The sequence below is a fragment of the Ictidomys tridecemlineatus genome, chromosome 8 (genome assembly GCF_052094955.1).
Source record: "Ictidomys tridecemlineatus isolate mIctTri1 chromosome 8, mIctTri1.hap1, whole genome shotgun sequence".
NCBI classification, from domain to species: Eukaryota; Metazoa; Chordata; class Mammalia; order Rodentia; family Sciuridae; genus Ictidomys; species Ictidomys tridecemlineatus.
In genome coordinates this window covers 10,985,712-11,007,900 of record NC_135484.1, presented here as the reverse complement: position 1 = coordinate 11,007,900, position 22,189 = coordinate 10,985,712, and the positions used below count along the sequence as shown (strand labels likewise).

At 37.8% G+C, this 22,189-nt stretch overlaps 1 long non-coding RNA gene across 1 annotated transcript in view; it reads right to left on the bottom strand.

Annotated features, from left to right (window-relative positions):
- Window positions 1-9,571: 9,571 nt before the first annotated feature.
- LOC144365842 (uncharacterized) overlaps window positions 9,572-22,189 on the bottom strand; it is a 143,498-nt gene continuing 130,880 nt past the window's right edge. The window contains exons 2-3 of the long non-coding RNA XR_013424575.1: window positions 13,565-13,711; window positions 9,572-9,820 (exon numbers count right to left, since the gene is read on the bottom strand). This is a non-coding gene — a long non-coding RNA (uncharacterized LOC144365842). The remainder of the gene's footprint in view (window positions 9,821-13,564; window positions 13,712-22,189) is intronic.

The following is a 22,189-nucleotide window of genomic DNA, read 5'->3' as shown; positions in this document are numbered from 1 at the left end:
ACAGCCATGAAACAGATTGACCTTTTATTACTTCTGAATTGAGGACAGCTTCCTCTCTTTAAAGCTTCAATTATATTGCATTTTTTTTATGATTTTAGAAGATACCATGGTAACTTAGGCAATGAACCCAAACCAGGCTATTTAATGTACTGAACCATGTACCATAAACCTCTGCAGTTTTACCAATCTAAATCAGAAATGACTCAATTACAATGGTTTTAGCTGAATTTTTCAAATGCAATTAAAATATAAGGCTTGTAGGAAATATTAAATCTAACCAGAAGAAAAAAATAAAACAGGTATATGTAAGTATTATAGATATATAAGTTCATTTGACATTATTCTTTTAATATGTGAAGTAGAACTTTAGAGTTTTTATCACATGTTAAAAGTCACTTATAATTCTATGGGAAGTGTTCACATTTCAGGAAAGATTTAGTGTCTAAAAATTATACTGGCTTCTTGCTTGTGCAAAATTATTCCATGACATAGAAAAGTATTCATAATAAAATTGGAGTCAAAAGAGGTTATAACAACAGTAGATATTATAAAATATCAGGATTTCAAAGTTACTTGAATATATGTGTGTATATAATGAAAAGACAGAAATAATGGAAGTAATGTTAACAGCTGTTATCTTGAATGTTGGAATTATCAATTATTTTCTCCTTTGTGCATTTCTGTTTGTTTTAACAAATTTTATAACATACAATTTCATTTTAGTATGAAATCGAGAACACCAACACAAAAAGTTATCTTAAAAGAAAAATAACAAGTTCAAATTCCAACTATTAAAATAATAGCCATGAAACTTATTTACTATTAAAAAAATCTATATAGTGAAATATATATATATATATATTTTTTTTTTCATGCAGAGCAATGTTGTGATCTTAAGGTACACTCAACATTGACTTTAGCTTTTTTCAACACTGACTAAAGCTATCACAGAGAATCAAGCCAATCAGAAAGCAGTGATTTATTTTGGTGGAGAAGTGGATATTAGTGTTGAGCCAGGGGGTGGCTGTTGAGGACAGTTTCCCAGAGAGGATGAAGTTGTGTAGAGAAGGAACCTCAGAGGACTTCATGGGGTACCTTGAATATTTGAAAAAATATGAAGTTTTGCATGTTGTAGAACAATGAGGTTCAGGGCAGAAGAGCCACTTGGGGTTCATAAAAGAAAAACTAAGTTAGAAAATATATAGTTTAGACAATGCTCAGAGATGCAAGCTTCCAAGTATCCAGAATAAAGATTGAGATCTCAAAAAGTTTGTACCTTAAGACAAGAGATATATTAGCCCCAGGTATAATATATTAAAGTCCTCAACCAAATATTAACCGTGTAAAGCATGCTAGAACAAAAGACAGCCTTCTTTAAATAAAATAATAATAATAATAATAATAATACAGAAGCTCAAGTATGCAGCACTAATAATATTTAGCATATAAATAAAAAAATCAAATCAAAAATATAAATAAAAAATGTATAGACATATATAAAGTATCAGGAATAAATAACTAAAAGAGAAGATAGAAGAAGTAAACAAAAGGAAGCCTAACAAAAACTATGAAAATTTAAATTTTATAATTTTGAAATGTAAAAAGAAAATTGTAATGAATGGATTTAACAGTAAACCATACACCAGTGAAAAAACATTGGTGAAGTCAAAAATGGGTATTTGAGTCTACTAAAGAGACAGAAATCACAAGGAATTTAAACAGAGGAAGATAACATAAATGATTAAGCTATGACAGAAGACTGTAAGATACAAAATAATTCTAAAGAGTAACCTAGGACTGAGAAAAAGGTAGACAAAGAAAGACAGACATGGAAAGCAGGCCCACCTAAAGCCTCAAGTTCAGATTTTGTTAGAGAAGGCGCGGTTGTAGCCTTCTGAATTGCAGAGAAGTTTTCTGGATTTCCCAGGTCAGACTGGTCCATAGTCACAGAACAAGCACCTTAACTGGTAAGAAGGTGCTCAGTGCAAATCAAAATATCTGCACTAAGAAGGTGTAGGGAACATACCTCTAGCCACAGTGACCCAGGGACACTGAGAGCTAGGGTGCTCTTGCGGCGGGTGGTCTAGAGTGTACAGTAGCTATACTGAGAAGTCCACAGAAGAAAAACTTCTGGGGTGGCAGGGGTAGAGGAGCAGGCCAACAGGAGTCAAAATGTGGGGTCAGTTGGAAGTTTTGGAAATTGTTGGGAGGTCTACATGAAGGTGATGACCAGTTTATGTCAGGTTTACAATGTTATAGAATATTTTGGACATATGGCTAGGGAAGAGGGTCACTAGACACCAAATATCTGCATCACTGATCAATTATGCAAGAGTCTGACCAAAAGAGATGCCACCTGTTTTCTGAATGTCCCTCCTGTAACACCTACTGAGTAGCTTAATAAAACATGTACAGAGGGGGAAATGGCATAGAAAAACAATACATATAATATATATATATATATATATATATATATATATATATAGAGAGAGAGAGAGAGAGAGAGAGAGAGAGAGAGAGAGAGAGAGAAATAATGGTAAAAATGGACTATTTCACATAAGACATGAGGAAGGAACAGGGGAAAAGAAAATGAGAATTTCATTTGTAGCAGAAATAAAGAAAATTTTAGGTAGTCAAAAGTTTGGGTGAATCAGTTACTAATTGATCTGCACTGTGAAAAATGCTAAGGAAAGTTGTTTTATGTAAAAGGAAATGATATTAAACAAAAGACCAGAACTACAGGAATAATAAAAAAGAATCATAAAATGGCAAAAAGTGGGACAAATATAAAATGACAATTATTTTCACTATTATCACATCTGTAAGACTAGTGATCATTAGATTAGGAACAATAAAAATGTGTGATAGGTTTTGTAAAATGCAGAAGTGAAACACTGGTATATAAGAGCATATCAGTGAGTAAAAGTGTTCAGTGAAATCACATAGTAATAAGATACATACACAAAAAATGAAATAGCTATTTATAAAGTTTATTAAGGAATGTCATAAGCCAAGTTAAGGATGCATAGTGCAATTTCTAAAGAAACCATTGAAATAACTTTTTAAAACAGGAAAATATAGCTGAAAAGCCAATGGAGCTATAAAGGGAATAATAAAAATTTGAGTCATGACAAAGAAGGTAGGAAAGAAGAACAAAATAACTGAGGACCAATGGGATAAGTGGAAGCAAATAACAAGACAGAAGATTTAAATATATGAACATATCTATAATTATATTAAATGTAAAAGTAACAAACTGATTTTTAAAAAAGCACAGATCTTAAGGCTGAATTTAAAAAGCAAAGCCCAGCTGTGTGTTGTTTTTAAGAATGACTTAGTATGAACATGGGTTAAAATAAATAAATTAAAAAAAACACCAATCATAAGTATGCTGGAGTGCCTATCTTAATAACATACAAATTGTATTTTTTTAAAAAACATCACAAACAGAAATGTTTCATAGATAGCAAAAACACTTTTAAATGTTCAGGTATACTAGAACAAAGAGATACTACATAGAGTTCAGAGATAAGGGGGATTTTTTTTGGGGGGGGGCTATTGAGGATTGAACTCAGGGGTGCTCAACCACTGAGCTACATCCCCAGCCCTGTTTTGTATTTAGAGACAGGGTCTCACTGAGTTGCTTAGTGCCTTGCTTTTGCTGAGGCTGGCTTTGAACTTGTGATCCTCCTGCCTCAGCCTCCTGAGCTGTGAGGATTATAGGTGTGTGCCACCATGCCCAGTGAGGAGAAATATTTTTTAATGATAAAATGTCAATACATCATGAAGACATAACAATCTTAAAGTGTACCTAACTCTAGAGCTTTAAAACATATGAAGAAAAAAATGAGATAAGAATGGTAAAAATGGACCAATTTATAATTATAGCTGAAAAATTTACGCCTCTCCTCTCAGCTAATAATAGAATAAATAGAAATAATATAAAACACTTGGATAGCATCCTAAACCAATTAAAAGATCCACATGTTTAGAACAATATATTCCAGGACAGTAGAATGCACAAGTATAAAGGGAATATTTGAGTTAAAATCCATAGAATGTCTCAATAAATGCCAAAGGATTGCAATGTCACTAAGCATGTTTGGAAACACTGAATACTTGAAAATTGATAAACACATTTCTAAATAAGTTATGGGACTAAGAATTAATCACAATTAAACTTAGAAAATATTTTGAAGTGAATTGTAGTGAACACCCAGCATGCTAAGATGGATGGGATGGAAGTTCAGCAGTGATTAAAGAGCCCCGAGTATGAACCTGGAAGGTTTATGTTCCAAAGAATAAAAGGGTCAAGTCACTGCTCTAAGTTATCAACTTCATAACTAGGAAAACAAGAGCAAATAAAAAGCAAAATAAACAGAAGATGATTTTAATTGAAATTAGAGTAAAAAAAATCAGTGGAACAGAAAATGGCAAAATAGTAGAGAAAATCATCCAAACCAAAAGTTGGTTCTTGGAAAATATTATTGAAAATAACTTGACAACAAGATTGACTAAGAAAAGAGAATGCCTAAAAAGAGAAGGAGAAGGAGAGAGGGAGGGGAAGATTGAGAGACAGAAAGTGAGACAGGACAGAGAAGTACAAAGGACAGTATGAGGGATGAAAAGGGTCTATTTCTACAGACCCTACAGGTATGAAGAGAATAGTAAGGTGAATATTGACAACATTTTACCAGAAAATTGAGCAACTACCTTAAAATTCCTAAATACCTCAAGAGTCACAAAACTTACACAAGAGGAAAGAGAAATTTTAGGAGCCTTATATTGGTTAAAATGTTAAATTTATATTTAAAAACCTTTCTCCAGAGAATATTCCAGGACAAATATTTGAGGAAGAAATAATCACAACCTTAAATGAACCATTCACAAAATATAAGATAAGGGATGAGGTGAGCATAAACATGGTACCAGAGCCAGACAAGACCACCATCCATCAAAAACATGGATACAAAAGTCCTCAATAAAATATGACCAATTCAAACACATTTTTATAAAATATGTATGAAGAAAATCCAAAGAAATATTCAGAACAATTACTAGAGCTAGTGAGTAAACTTAACAAAACTCTAGTATACAAATGAGTGCAAATTTTGATGTGTTCCTCTAGATATGTTACTGAACTTTTAGAAAATGAAATCATTGTGTGAAAACTTGAAGTGTGTTCAGTACGAAGTATGTAGGTCTTTGCACTAAAATCTGCAAATAATGCTGAAAGTTGTAGAGATGTAAATATATGAGAAGCTATTGTGTGTTCATGGATTGGAAGACTCCTATTAATTAATAAGATTTCAGCTCTTTGAAAAAGAAACCAATAAAACTATAGATTCCACACAGTCCTGATTATAAACCTACTAGGTTTTTTGTCTTATTTAATTCTTTCTCCTTTTTTGGTAAAAACTGAAAATATGATTCTAAAATTTATATGAAATTGTAATCAAGGAATGCAATGCTGAAAGAGAATAGCAAGATGCACAATTTATCATACCTGAGTGAAAGATTTACTATAAAGTTCTGGTAATTTAGTTGCCATAATTTTAGTTGCTTAATAGACAAATTGATTATTAGATCAAAATAGGGTCCAGAAATAGACATATACAAGATCTTACTTATTGTTCAAATTTTTGTCTTTAATTTTTGACCAAGATGCAAAGGTAATTTAATGGAAAAGATAGTCTTTTCAACAAAGGGCACTGGACAAACTAGTGGGGGACCTCACTGCCACCTCATTCCATACTCAAAAATTAATTCTAGATGAGATTCAGGAATATAAATTTCTAAACAACATTTGAGATATTGTTTTCAAACTGGGGAGAGAACAACTTCATAGAGAGAATGGAAAACCAATAATCACAAAAGAAAAGAGATAATAAATTAGAGTTCATCACAAACTTTCTTTTCTTTTCTTTCTTTTTTCCCCTGGTGCTGAGGATTGAACCCAGGGGCACTTAACAACAGAGCCAGAAAATATAAAAACTTCAGTAGCTTCAATTTTACTTCAATTTAAACCACATCATCATCATATAAGATGGACAAACCATTTAAACAGTCCCTTCAAGAAGAAAGATACACAATGGTCCATAAGCACATTCAAATGTGATAAGGGTCTTCCTCAAGGAAGTGCAGGTGACCACTCATACAGAGAGACAAGAACAGCTGAAATTTAAAATTCTGGAAATACCAAATTTTGGCAGTGAAGAATTGGAAGGATAGGAAAGGTAGCAGAATACAACAGTTACTAATATGGCATTATGTAAAAATGTGGATGTGTAACCGATGTGATTCTGCAATCTGTATTTTGGGTAAAAATGGGAGTTCATAACCCACATGAATCTAATGTATGAAATATGATATGTCAAGAGCTTTGTAATGTTTTGAACAACCAATAAAAAAAATGAAACACTGGACATTTAAAAAAAAAAAAGAATTGGTACTCTCCGTGGATGCTGGGAGAGCATGTGGTGCAACCATTTTAGAAAACATTTTGATAGTTTCTACAAGGAGAAAGATTCATATGTCTAGGACCCAGCATTCGACTCTTCCCCATTTTTTCAAAAGAAATGAAAATATATGATCATAAAAATATCTTTAGAGGAGTGTTTCTAGATGTTTTATTCATAATGTCAAAAACCCTGAGACCACAATGGATGGACAGATATGTGTATATATAAGTGTAGTATATATGTGGCATATATGGGAAATATGCAATGTACCATTGGAAATACTAATTATTTATTAACAGAGCAGAGAGTTGATAACGTATAATAACAAATGATTCTCGACAATGCAATGCTGAGCAAAAGAAGTCAGACACAAAAGACTATGTTCTGTAAAATCCTATTTGCATTAATGTAAATTAGGCAAGATGACTCCTTTCTGTAAAGAAATCAGGCAAGTTGCTGTTTCTGGGTGAGAAGGTTTGACGGTGGTGGAGTATGAGTTGATTGTATGAGGAGCTGCATACATTCTGTATTGTTTACATAGATATATGCATATAGGAAAGAAAATTAAATTTGATAACTCAGGTTTGAATATTTTACTCTATGTGTTACCTTTAAAAGAAAGGTAAAAGTAAAAATTGAATTCTTGTTAGATTTGCTTTTTGAAGTATCATGGTTTAGCCCTTGTGAAAGTACTTTTTGTATTTTCTAGACTTGAACAAATGAGTGCATATATTAAAAATAATGAGGCAGGTTTTTCACTGGGGAACAGAGTTTCCTATTATAATAGTAAAACACAGAATGTGTCCAGTGGTATTGAATTAGAATCGGAGGCATCAGTGTGAACTCGGAGCTTTGCAAAGACAAACACAGGTGTCTGTGTAAGTGTGTTTATGTGCGTTTTTCCCAAATCTTAATAAGCAGGGGACCTGGAACCAGGGAGTCACCTGTGGTGATGAGCACACCCCATGCTGGTCTTGGTTTCTAAATACCATTCTCTTCCAAAAGGACCAGAGCTCCCTGAATGAAAGGAAGAGTCCAGGGATGGCACACAGACAGGACACAGTGTTTCTGAAACTCTTTTGTGTCACAAAGTTAAGAAAGGCTCAGAGAATGACAGAAGAAATATCAAAAGGACCCAGGATCCAGCCCAGAGGAGCTCTCTCTGGCCAGATCTGGGACAAATTAAGAATCTAAATAAATAATGAATGTCATGGATTTTAATCCACTGACAAAAACAACCCCCAAGTCTCCTCTGATACTAATAATAAGTGAGAAAATGAACAAGCAAACAGGGCAAGGGAAGCCTCCCATTTACATTACAATGCCAAATTATAAATATCAAAGGGCAAAGGGTCAGAAAATTATGAATAATTGCTAAAACTGTTAGGTGAGATGTGTATGGGTCTAGGATATTTACGTAGTTTCAAGATATCTCCCCACAAACTATTTATTGTTTACCAAGGGAAAGTAGTACCTTATAGGGAACAAAGCTTTTGATTACCACCTGAGCCAAGCAATCCAAGTTACCGTCACCAACACTGGGACAAACTGATATCATATGCCTTCTAATACTATTCAGTGAGAAAGACACAACACTCCAGTAGTATTCCTGAGATTAGCATAGAATAGAATTGAATAGTGAAGAAATCCCAGACAAATCCAAATTGAGACTCATTCTACACCATAGCGGGGCAGCATTCTTCATGATGTTAGGGTCAGGACGAGACTGAAGATCTGTCAGGTGAAGCATGCTTCTCAATTAGATCCTGAACTGGGAGATGTGTGTGTATAATGTGTATCATGTAAATATGTGTGTGTTATTTATATAGCTCCACAAAATATGCTATTGGGATGATCAACAAATATAAATAAGCAGTGCCGATTAGAAAATACATCGTGTCAGCATTATCCTAAAATTTCCTGATTTTGAACGTTGTGTTTTCCATATTGAAGAGGATGTCCTTTTCCTTAGGAAGTCAATATTAAAGGATGGGAGTAGCTGGTAAAAGGTCCTTGCATTTCCGGCTTCAAAAGGAGAGAGGGAAAGAGGGAGGGGAGAGAAAGAGGAGGAAGAGGAAAATGGAGCAACAGGCACAGACGTGGGGTCTAGGAAAAGCCTATGTGGGGATTTCATGTACTGTTCTAGCACTTTTTTAATAAGTTTGAAATTATAGAAAAATTCAGAAGTTAAAGAAAATATGGTGGGAAAGACTTGGCTTACACTTCGCAAAGAAAGATGGGGACATGCAGGTCTCTTCCATCGAGGACCACTGGGTGCTGGGTGTGATCTGTGGCCTCGCTGCTGGCAGTGGACACCCTTGGTGGCTCCTCACTGGCCTCAGAGCCACGTGGCACGGACTACCTTGGGGTTGTGCCTGGTGTCTCCCTCAGAAGCGTAACGTGCTGTGGCTGCGAGCTCTGAAATCTCAAGGCCCAGTCCTGCCATCTGCATTTGTTGGGGAAGAGATGGAGCTGGTAGCAATTACTGGAAAATATATTGATCTCTTTCTTTAGTTTTACTCAGATAAAAACAATTACATAGAGAAAGCAAAGGGGAAAAAAATTGCTGTACAACTTAGACTAATTGAAAGAAAAATGTAGTTATTTAAAAATTTAACCAAGTTAAAAGAGATCAGATATTCTAGAATTCTCTTTAGAAAGACGCCAGATGTTATGCAGCGCTTGCAGGAGCCGCAAGGCCAGAGGCCAGCAGTAAGAAGCTACATCATTCCTGCTGTGGTCTTCAGAGGAGTGGATTTTAGGAGGGAAAGACTGCAAGGAGAAATCTAAATATCAAAAGTAAATGAACAAGTCATCCACATTATAAGAAAGAAAAATTTCCAAGGACAAAACTGGACACTCATCTATGACTAGTGGCTTCTCCAAGCAGAGCAGGATGTGTCTGGAGGGTTGGACTTCTTCTGAAAGGAGGACTTTTTACTTCTCCCTACTCAGCTCGTCTCTTCAAAAATAATTTACTTAGGCAGCTGCTGTTTCTTGGGAGATTATACTTTTGCTCAAATGGCAGCTTTATAGAATTTTTTAAAAACAAAATACTGATACCATATGAAACATTTTGATGAGATCATGTACCATCTACTTACATAGGAGTCTTACAGGAGTTTTTTCAGCCAGCCTGCAAACATTGCCCGAGCCAAGCCTAATGTTTGGATGAACTGACTGCTGCCGGATACACAGGAATTCGCTGGTGTCTGGAATTTGCAGGGGAGTTTCTTTTGTATGCAATTTTTGCAGTGGAACTAGAGCCCTTGCTTGTTTGCCGTGCTGATTCCACATATATGCAGCATTTCTGATTCATTTATAAACACTTGTCAACAGAGATTTGAATCGTGGTGGTGCTGGATCGGAGAAATAAAAAGGACAAACTAGCAGAGCGGACTCACTCATGTGAACAAGGAGTCTATTAACTGATTTATTTATAAGGCTAGGAGGCAGAAGACAGTTGCCTTTCAAATTGTGTCACTACAATAGCCATTTTTATCTCCTGTAGTCTGTGTGTGTATAATTTAGTTTTCCTTCATAAATTATCCTTTCTATCTTTAGTTTTTCCCAAAAGTTTGTACTAGTCAAATGGAATAACAACCCTTACATATAATAATAGGGGAGGATTATATGAATTTTAAAAGATGCCCTTCAATGAGTTCCACTTAAATGAGTGAAATTAATGTACGTGGAGTGCAAGAAGGTTTGGCTCTTAATAAACACAAAGTATTATTCTTAAAAAAGATGACTATTTAAATAGCTTAGAGCTTTTCTAAGAAAAAAAAGAAAAACACTCCATGAAGACAACCATGCTATTTCTTGTGATTAGTAGATTTTATTCCTGATACTGGGAAAGGCAACAACAGACATTAAGGAAGATCTTAGAAAAGATGCTAGGGTGTGTGAGGAGATGTAACCCTGGGGCCGGGGGGGGGGGGGGGGGGGGGGGGGGGGGGGGGGGAATGAGCTGAGGGCCACCACAGGGATCAGACAGTTTCCTGCAACAGCCTTCAGATGGCGCTATTATCCCTTAAGAGGTGAGTTCCCACCAACCAGTGGTAGCTGTGGGCTGGAGGGGAGAAAGGGTGAAGGGCAGGTTGGGGAGGGAGGAGAAAAGTGGGGAGTTTTCAACCTGGGGGAGATGTTAATAAGCTGTGCCTGAAACTTGGGAGTGTCTGCAAAACACAAGGAAGAAACGTAAAACCTGGGGAGAGAAGGACTCTACAAATTGAATTAAGTAACCCTTTTCTGATTAAAGCAAAATGGGTTGAATTTTTGGCAAGAAAATTTTGAACATTTTGGTTTTCTCTTTCTGATCTTTGGATGTTTGACCTGGCATGCAGAACTTTGTGAGCAAAATAATGTAAAAGATTGAATTTATACGCTGCCGTGTCTAACACTGGCTAGCTCTCCTCTCCCTGGCCTTCTTTTTGCAAGTCAATACTGCAAACAAATTAATATATATAACTGCACAAAAATGCTCTTATTTCTCTGTTGTCTTGGTGCCCATTTACCCAACCTGAAAGGAAGAACAGATCAGCCATTTTTAAAATCCATTTCAAGAGAGATTATAACAATTACCTATCCCGTCAGTCTGTGTCATTAAGTACAAATGAGTCTGTGATGAGAAAAGTCAAAGCTCCATTTTATTAGTCTTAATTTTAGTTTTTATTTTTAGATACCTAATTTGCTTTCACATTTGATACCTGAGACAAAAGCATCGTCTACTGCTGATGTCTCCGTTTTCCCTGCCGTGACTGTAATTGGGCACTCTCCTAGTGGTGGCACGCTGTTGGCGTAGATACCGCGAAGCAATGAAGATGACTAGATTAAAAAGAAGTCTTTTAATATATTTGTGATTAACTGGCAACTATAATAAGAAGTCGCAGGGAAAAGGAAATAAACAGAAAAGGTTAACAAGGGAGGACACAGAGATGATTATGTGCACGGGAGGAAGAAAGGGAAAACAGTCGCCCAGCCTTCCCTCTGACACCAACCTGTTTGATAAATAAGTAATGGGGAAAAGAATTTCCGCCCTCAGATTTACACATTTTGTACTCTTCTAGCTTGACCTTTGTACACGGCCACAAATCCCATGCTAAAGAGCAAGGCTATGAATTATGTAAAACAAGAAGCGGTTCAAAGGCTTTGCCTTAGAAATAAGTAGCTTCACCTTCTACCTGGATGGAGAAGACAGATCTCCTTCTATTGACTTTTTATCCAGAGTTTTGGGGATTTTTTTTTTAATTTCCTTGACAATTTTGTTTACTCACTCATCATCCAAAAGATTGCTCAACAGATTGTCCAAACGAAAATTATTTTGTTTTTAAGCATAGCGGAACTGGTGATTGGAATCCAAAGTTCCTGTTGCTGATATCTGCCATGCTTAGTATCCTAGAATAAACTTCAGGACTATGCCTTTGTGGGAAAACCCTGGATAAATGACAGTCTAAAACAACAACATGTTGGCTCGTTTTCCAAAGATGTCTAACCAGAAAGTGTTAAGACAGCTAAAAAGCCCTGGGAGATGCCAGATGTTTAATATCAGAAAGTGGATACAAAAAATGATAAGCAACAGACCTCAGCTATGGAATCTGGGTGATGGGCACAGAGTGATTGCTGGAAGCTGATTTCAGTTATGTGAAAAGCAAAGAAAGTAAGATATAGCCAAACGTACTAAAGGGGAATAAAAGACTCGGGGTGGAACGTGATGATCATTATTATCCAAAGTACAGGTATGAAGACACGAATTGGTGTGAATATACTGTGTGTATGAAAGGTATGAAAAACTGTGCTATATATGTGTTATAAGAATTGTAATGCATTTCACTGTCATATATAACTAAAAAAGACTAATAAAATAGGTATTACTCCTGTGAAATACAAGGTCTTAGAGCAACCCTACTCTTGCCTAAAGGAGGTGAGCCATGCACAATTTAGAGGAGGAAAAGTACTCAATAAGAGTCTGTCTTACACTGAACCGCTCTGTCTTAACCATGACAGTGTGCGGTGTTCTCAGCATTTAATTAGCCAAGCACTAAGTTTTATACACAAGATCCTAGACTAAGTATTTTATAACTCTCTGAGATACCTACAGAGAGAGAAACTGAACTGTCAAGAACAGAAGCAACTTCTTCACAGTCAATTAGATAGAACTCACATCCAGTCCCCAAATACCCTCAACCAATACACCCACTGCCCAGTCCCCAAATACCCTCAACCAATACACCCACTGCCTTCATGTCTCATCTTCCAGGGTGGCTTGGTCTCAGCATGGCCCCAAACATGTTTTTCTATTATGTGGTCATCCACGTTGAAATTTAGGAAATCCATCTTTGTAGGATTGCTTTACTCTCAGAATAATCCCAATCATTGTGGGATTTTGTTTGGTTTATCACCATGAGGTGGTAACTGTTTCTTCTCTTTCATAGATTTCTTTGCCTGAGGAATTTGTGGTCTACATATTCCCACCAGACCAGCTGGTATTCAAATCCTTCCTGCACTGAACTTTGAACATGTCTGTAATAGCTGTTTTCTCACAGGGGAGAGAGTACCCCCTTACCTGCAGGGTACCTGCATCTGCACCCACTAGCTCCATGGTGCTTTGAATGACCTGCTCAATTCTGTGGACTTTGAAGCATGGCTCCGTTAGATTGTACAGGGGCTAGGCTTCGATTTTATCCCTTAAAATGTCAAAACCTATAATTAGACCAAAATAAAACCAGAAAGTTTCTAATTCTCTGTGGAGAAAACCACAGATCTATTCATACTTTTTAGTCTGAATCAGCTGGTGATACTATAGAGAGGTCAATCTGCTCACTGAGCCGTCTACCAGGGCATAAAACATGATTCCTAATAACACTGTGTTTCAAATACCTGGAGACCTATGAGAACAGCCAGGTGATTCCAAAACATTATGAACCCTGTATTAGAAAAAAATGGGGGATGTGGAGAATTTCTTTCCTATAGATCAATTCCAAGTTCTCACAGGAAAGGATAAATAAATAAATAATCACTATATGAATTCTGTTATTTTAAATTCTCTTCTTTTCTTGTACAATTGTGAATTGCCTGGCAACAATCAAGTCACCAATATCTACCTTTTGGATATTGTCTGTGAAACTCCAGGACCAGCGGTAGACCCAGGTCTCCAGGCCTTGGTGCCAAAGTTCTGAGCAGGTGGGGTTTGGGCCACAGAGTTTCATTGTTCCTGCTTTAATCAGCAATGGAGTTCTTTGGCTTGAAGCCTGTAGACAAAAGAGTGAAAATTACAAGAATCAAGATAATGCTACTATTTGGGAGTTTTCCACCTAGTTAATTCACTCACATCTATCACCACAATACATACACACACACACACACACACACACACACACACACACACACACACAAACACACACCTTTACACATATATGCACACACATATATAATAAAATAGTATAATAATAAGTATCTCTATATATGAATAAAATACAGTGGTAGACTTAGTGAATGTATTTTTTCAGGTCTGGTTCCAGCCGATCTCCTCTCCACAGAAGTCTTAGCAAACCCACTCAAACTTGATGTGCAGCAGCAAGATCTCTGTCCTGCTACTACTTTCATCCTCCTCTTGGATGATGTTACTAGATTAGTTATCGTCGGGTGGTATGACAATGACTCCAAAATAGAAAACTAAATGGGACGAATACCTGTCTGTCTTACATCATTGAAGTATATAGTTATGACACGAGCAAACAGATACTCAGGCGAAAGACTTGCTTAAAAATACATACGTGCCACATTAGGTTTTCAGTTCATTCAGTTCTATATCTATTTGAGCCTATGGGGGCCTCTCCATTAAAATGAATGCATTAGGACAGTGCTGAACCTTAAGCAACATATTTATTTCATTCAATATTAATTTAGGATTTGCCTAGGTTGTTTATATAGCTATCATCCTTGATTTTTCACTTTTATTTAATATTCCACTGCAAGACTATTCTACAATTTAATTTCCTCCTTCTCTTGGTGATATATACCTTCCATCTTTGCTATGAAGCTTCTGGAACATTCCTACAAATATCCATTGGTGCCACATGCACAAATGATTTTCTAGATTTACACTTAGGAATAAAATTATGGAATCAAAAGGTACACGGCTATACAAACTTAATAGATAATGCCAATGTATTTCCAAACTGGGTGTACCCACTTACTCTCATACCCCTCTGCGCATGCACTCAACAGCTCCACATCCTTGCCAATGCTTGGTATTCTTAAGCCTTCTTAACTTTTATTTCAATGATTAAAACGATTTATTATTCTGTGAAATGTCTTCTCATATCATTTGCCAATTTTTCAATTGGAGACTTATTTTTTTAGAGCTTTTAAAGGAATCCTCCCACAGTTTGGTCACATACTCTATTTGTGCAGGAGACCATCTTCTCCTAGTCGGTGGCTTGTCCCACGTGCTTGTTCCTCTAGTTGCACAGTGTGGCACTGCCCTGCACCAATTTCCACATCCCCTTCGTGACTCCGGATCCTCACAGTTCTGCTTCTCTTTGTCTTTTTGTATCTCAAGGCCATATTTTTTCATAAGCTGCCTGACCTGCAGGGACCAGACTCGGGCTGCGCCTGTCCTGGGAATCCCCCCTCTGCCTGCCTATCAAATCATCTGATGCGCTTTCTCTCTTAGGGGCCTGCTCTGATTCCTCATGTGTAAAATGAATGGGTTTCACTCCTTGACCTTCAGGGTCCAGTAGATCCTCATCCTCTGTCACTCCACTTACCCTCTTGCCTACACATGCATGCCCACTTCCAGATGACAGGGGGTAAGAAAAAGAACAGACGAACAAAGGCATGGGTCCTTCCCATGTTAACAATGAGAACATAAGCGCACACCAGCCTGGGGTAGCCCCAGGGCAGTGGTGGTATCTGTCCTGATCACCCAGTATCCTCAGCATCCAAGCTCTGTGGCACAGGGTCAATGCTCAAAAACATTTGCTGAATGCAAAATAATAATAACCTGTTTAAACAGTGCCATTTTGTGAAGAAAGTGACGGACAATTATATGCAAAGAACTTTACGTTTGGTAATCAAAGACCTTCAGTTAAAACAATGACATATGATCTGTCAGATCAGCTGATATTAAAAAATAACAATGCTCACATCCTCTGTAAATGATGGATAAATTATCACCTTTTCCCCAGAGTGGAACAATCTTCCTGAAATCCATGTGGTGTTTTTTTACCAAAAGGCTTAACAATGTGCACATGCCTTGACCTGGCAGTCCTACTACACCCGGAAATGTATTTCAAGCAGAGAACTAAGGCCATATATAGACTCAGCTAAAGAAAGGTGCTGACACTCATAAAATTCTGAAGAAACCAACATGTTCAACTAACATGTTCAATGAGTAAATAAAAGACCACATAGTCTTTCAACAAAATATTATTTCGCTATCAGACATTGCATGTGAATATCAATTTTTTAAAAATACTCAAAAGAAATGTTGTGAAAAGGTAGTTTATGTAACAGCAGGAAGAGTGTCATTCCACAAAAATCCATATAAATCTATAGAAAAGGTCCCCCCAGCTTAAATACAAGATTAACTGTAGCTGTATCTGGGTAGTGAGGTTAGATATTTCTAGACTTTTCTCCTTTTTGCTAATTTTCTGGATTTTCTACAATGCTTATAAAGTGCCTTAATAATAAAATTTTTTAAAAAAATCTTCTTAATTTAAAAATGTAGCTTTTAGCTTTCACAAGCTTAGACTTGCAGGGAGTCTTTTGTGGTGGAATCTGAGCTGTGGTCTTTGCTCAAGCTTTCTAGCTCCTTCATTAGTGTGGCTAACTTAATCAGATTCTAAGCTCCTTAAGGGCAGGGTTGATATCCTTTATTCTTGAAAGTATCTTGCACCCCTTCTGGCTGCTTAATAAAAATTCACTGCTCTGAATTCAGTCAAGTACAATTTCAATTTCTGTTCTCATTAAACGTCCCCGATAAATCAATTTAAACAGCTCTAGTAATAAGAGTCTTGCCCAAGGTTTTCTTTCCCCCCTTTACTGTGAGCCAGCTCCTCACCATCCCCAACACGAGGTGGAAAGAGCCTCCTTCAGTAGTGCACACATGTCGAAGCAGGAAGATATTCGTTTCGTGTTGCTCCAGGGTGACGGGTTGAGTAACAGGAAAATGAATTCAGCTCATGTAAGAAAATCTTCTAATTACTCAAGATTGGCATCAATAAGAGATAGCTATGTGACCAGTTTACAGCCACCTTTCACTAGGGACACCGAAGCTGAAGAGAGAAAACAGCATCACCAGCGGTGCCAACACTGGACAGACGTAGGATCAGGTGACCTTTGACTGCTTTTTAAATCTAAACGGACCTTCCTTGTGTTTCTTAGGCTACATTCCCTGCTGAGCTCCAGGGCAGGAGAAGGCCAAGCGCACAGATGCATTCCACAGAGCTCACCCCTGGATTCCTGACCCAGGACTCCTTCCCCAAACACCCTGCCATCATCTTCCACCCCTTCAACAGACACCTAACCACACTATGCACCTGTGAAGAACATCCCTCTTCCTTCCTCCAGCACCTGTGATGAACATGACCTGTCATTTTGGAATGATTTTTAAAAATTATGATTTCTTGACTAAGCATTCTTGTAAGTACTTGATGTGAATTATTTTGGCTCATACTCCCAAAATGACCCAGTGAGATAGGAGTGCATGGATCACAAAACCAAGGATAATAAAAGTTTGATAATGTACCTAAGCCACACCATTAGTATAAGCAAATACAGAATTTAAACTTAGGTAGGTCTGACTTCAAACTCAGAATTCACTACCAAGACGGGAGGTGCAATTCCTGAAATATCAAAGCTTGGTGGTTTGGTTTTGTTTTGTTTTTTCCCTAGACTTGGTTTTCAGATGTTATTTAAAAGGGAACTCTGAATTCCATTTCTCTCACATTATTCAGTATTTGCAGTGATAAGCTCTGAACATTATTTCTTCACATTATGGCTTTTTCTTTTCTGGGTCATGTCTCTGAGGTCTCTTTCTGGAGACAGGCACAGTGGCTGAGCAAAGTTTGTCAGGGTTTTAACAGACAGCAAGCAGGGGCTCTGGGAGCTGCCCTGAGACCACATGCAGACTGTTTCTCTAGTCAGTCCAGGCCCTCCCTGCCTCCTTTGCCCCCACCCAGCACCAATTTTTCTCAATGCACTGACACTGGGTGCCCTCATCCTTGCTGGACTCCAAGTGTCTCCATCCACCGTGTGTCTTGTAATCCAGCCAGCAGAACCAGCCACCATTATCCACATCACAGTGTCTCCCCGAGGGGCAGCTGAGCTCAGGCTCAGGGGTTGTCGATAAGCGAGATGGTTAACTTCATGTGTTAACTTGACTGGGCAAAGGGGTGCCCACAGAGCTGCTAAAACATGATGTCTAGGTGTGTCCGTGAGGGTGCTGCTACAAGAGGTTGACATTTGAATCAACTGAGCAAAGAGGATCTGCCCTCCTCCCTCTGGGCAGGAATCACCCCTTCTGTTGAGCATCTTGGTAGGACAGAAAGGTACAAGAAGGGGAAACCTCTCTGTCTCTGTCTCTTCCTGAGTGAGGAGACTGTCTTCTTTTTCTTGCCCTGGGGCATCAGAGGTTGCCAGGCCTTGGACTCCGGGACCTATACCAGTGGCCTCCTTGGTTCTCAGGTCTTCAGCTTAAACTGGGGGTGTGCCATCAGCCCTCCTGGTTCTCAGGCCTTTACGCTCTGACCATCGCACCCCTGGCTTTCCTCCTCCTCCAGCTCACAGCTTATTTGGGGATGCCTTGGCCTTCACAATCATGTGAGGAAGTTGGCAGGTCAGCCTCCTCTTATCACTGCGTTGTAGGCCTTTTGCTTCTCTGGAGAATGCTGGCAGATAACAACAGGACATTCCGTGTGGCATCTTGGTCCCTCCTTCTCCCAGAGCAGCCTCTCTAGTTTAGAATTGTCAACACACCTCAGATACAACTGACCCTCGGTTGCCAGATTTTGCCCAGGGGCCTCTCTGGGTCTTTGGAGTCATCTTGGTGCTCCCGGAAGCTAAAGAGCCTCCTCCCAAGGTTCGCTTCCTTTTGAGGAGACAGGAAGCTGGGAATGGAAGCCAGTTCAGTCCAGGCAGTTCTTGTGACTGTTTCTCAGCCAAGCACATCTTATCCATTCTGGCTGAAAACGCGCTCGGATCTCTGCCTCGCGCGCGCTGTGTTCATCTGATCACGTCTTGTCCAGGGGTCGGCCCGGCTCCGCTCTGCTGTGAACTTATGCCCTCTCTTTCCTCTGTATGCAGTTCCTGAACCCTGGGCCACGGCGTAGAAAGATGGGCTTGGTTTATCTATCACAGCCAGAGGAGCCCAGGGGATGCTTATTTCGTAGCTAATGTGAGGAGGATAAACTTGTTTATAAATATTGATAGCTACTGATGTCCTGTTGCTGGGTACTTTAAAAAAAGACTGCATAACTACCCTCTAGGTTTTTTATTTTATAGTAATTTCATGAAATTAATGCAACAAATTCCCTTTAGTGCTGCTTACACTTATACTGTAAACTATAAAGAAAAAAATGTCCAAAGAAGACCTTTAAGAAGCATGAAGCCAAGAAAAGTAACTTGAGGAATGACTCTGATCTAGTTGGGTCACCATTTCATGGTTATCATATGCAACTCATCCTACTCCCATTTCCTTCCCGTTGTCCTCAGGCAGTGTTGTCTCTCCATGCTCTTTAAATTGGTTCAATTTCTGTTGGCCCCTGGGGTCAGTGGGTCATAGGCAAGGATTTCTTGCAGAGTGTCATATTCAGATACATGAGCAAGATATGTTCGGTTATCTCAGTTGACTAGCAGGTGTCTTTTTGGTTTTGTGACATCTGTATGTCTTGTCCTGAATACAGTGCCTGACAGTGCATAATATCTCAAGCTGTTTATTTAACAGTTTCTCTCCCCTACACTGGAACTTCACAAATGCAAAGATGGGTGTTCCTCTTTGTTAGATTTGTTAAATTGTTAGATTTCTTTCTGTAAACTTACTGCTCAGAAAAACAGAATATCATGAACAAGTCATATTTATTCTAACAGAATAATAGCTGTTTCACATTGGAAGTACTCTTAATATAATCCACCCTATTAATGAGTAAAAGAGGAAAAAAAAAAAACTCAAATAGAAGGCTTCCAGCAATGTAGGGAAGACAGGAATCTTATTAACCTGATGTAGGTAACTTGGAGGAAAATAAAACACAGCAAACCTTATAAAACTTCTCTTCAAGATAATTAATGAAATGTAATCACAAGATAATCTTTATTCAAATAGAAGAACTTGGTATCGTCAACATGTCAATTGCTCTCAGTTGATATCTAGATACAAGGGAATTGCAGTCAAAATTCCAGCATGAGTTTTTATGCTTCAAAATCAGATCTGAAGTGTACAGGAAAGAGCAAAAGGGCTAATAGTAGCAGAAACCTTCCTTTAGGAAGAAAAAGGTGAGAGAATTTGGCCTAACAGATATTAAAACTATATGCAATGCTAAAGTAATTAAAATGGTGAGGTTTTGGTGAAGGGAAAACAGATATACCAGGAAACTTGACAGTACAAAGATGGCTTTCAAGATGGATAGGAAAAGATGGACCATCCTATAGACAGTTCTGGGAAACTGTTCATAAGAAAACAAACCAAATTGTGTCCTTTATAACACATCTAGAGTTAAATTACAGAAAGATTAAATACCTGTGCTTTAAAATCAAACTATTGAAAGTTTACAATATAACAAACACATTTTTATATTCTTGATACAGGAGTGATTTCTTAAACAAAACATACAAAAGTCAGTATCCATCCACAAAAGATTGAAAAATTCAACTTTGTTAAAATTAAGAACTTCTTTGCACATATATGTACTGTCAAAGTTAGAATCATATCATTTCTAAAAGTTATTTTAAAATATATGGAATGTTTAAAGTAGACAAAGGATGCAAAGGCATTTGGAGCAGAGAAGGTGTGATTGTTTAGTAAGTTCATATAAAGACGCTCATTAGAAATAAAAAATATATAATGACTTTTAAACTCTATTGTCATTCATACTAGATTGGTGTTTCAAAGTGTGTCATTGCAATGGGGATGTCCAGCGACAGGATCTCTTATCCTCCATTGATGGGAATTTCAACTGACTTTATTGCTTTAGAAGTCAACTTACCACTGTCTTACAACATTACACATGGGTCTGACTCATGTAATGGAGACTGTCAGTCCCCTGCCCCATCACAGCTTTGACCAGCTCTAGAGGTGAGCTGCAGGTGAGACGAGCAGGCTCCACACACACTGAGGGCTTTTCGAGCATCCGCCAGGATTGTTCAGCTTATGTTTGGATCAGGCTGGAAGTATCAGCACTAATCCCCCACCGAGGACCCTGAGCAGTGAGAGACTGGATGTGCAGGAGCACTGGTCCAGCTTCCTTGGCCCTTGGGGGCGATTCTGATGGAGGTTAAACAGTCTCTCAAAGGTTCTCAGTAGAATTGGTTCCAATTTCCCACACAGCAACCACTCATTGATCCATTTACTGGTGTTCCTTCCTCCCCCACCTCCTTTCCCCGCTCCCTCACTGAGGTGCCTGAATAACCTCCTGAATAAACTCAGGATCTACATTTTGCAGAACTCAACTAAAACACTCTGATGGAGCAGGTCCACTCCTAGATAAGCAGCCTCAAGGAACTCTTGCACGCCTGCACGAAGGGAAAATGTTGATGCTGTTTGCAGCAGCAAGTGATGAGAAAGTCTGTCAATGGCTCAATGCCTGCTAGTGGAAGAACAGATACCTTGCAATAGAGTCACTTAATGAAATACTGTGCGTGAGTAAAAGTTAGTGATCTATAGACGAATTAGTTGACCTCAATAAATTTTAGAAACATAATGTTGAATGGAAAAAGATGGTAAAAACATATACAGTGTTTTATTAAATTCAAAAATGAGGAAATTAAATGATATGCTAACATGATTCATAAATATATATATTATACATATATCGTATATATGAAATTTTAAAGAAGAACAGGAGAATGAAAATAAACCAAGATTAAGGTCAACAATTGCCTCTGAGAAGGAGGCAGGGGACAGCATGAGGAGGGGCCCATGTAAGCTAGTAAACTTTGGTTGTGCTGTGTTTCTAAGGTTAAGTAAGTGGTAGGTTCATGAGCACCTGTTTTAATGTCATGCTTCATGGCTCATATATTTATTAATAAAAAGTGGGGAAAATCATGACACATTTGAGATACAATAAAAAAAAATTATTAGACCTAACTTTTTTTGTGAAAAGTGTACAGCACTATATACTGAAATACATTAATTATTTGAGAGATGATTATTATACCCAAAGGCTTTATATAGTCCTGTGGTTTTTCCAGTTCATGTTTTACATATAGCAAAATACAGAAGATTTATGAAGATGGTTTCATAGGGAAAATCTGCTTGAAACATTTCCACTCTTTTTCTAGGTTTCTTTGAATAGTGTTCCATATGATAACTTAGACTGGCCAGATGGAGAGCCGACATACCCTATATAGTCTAATACAAGATAACATTTTTATATTTCTTACAATGCTTAGTCTCATATGATGCTAATTTGCCTTTATCATGCTTGGACTTCATGGAAATTTCCCAATGGTAAGGGATGGGACTTGACATGTTAGGAGTGCTACCAAAATCATGCAGAGACACCTGACTT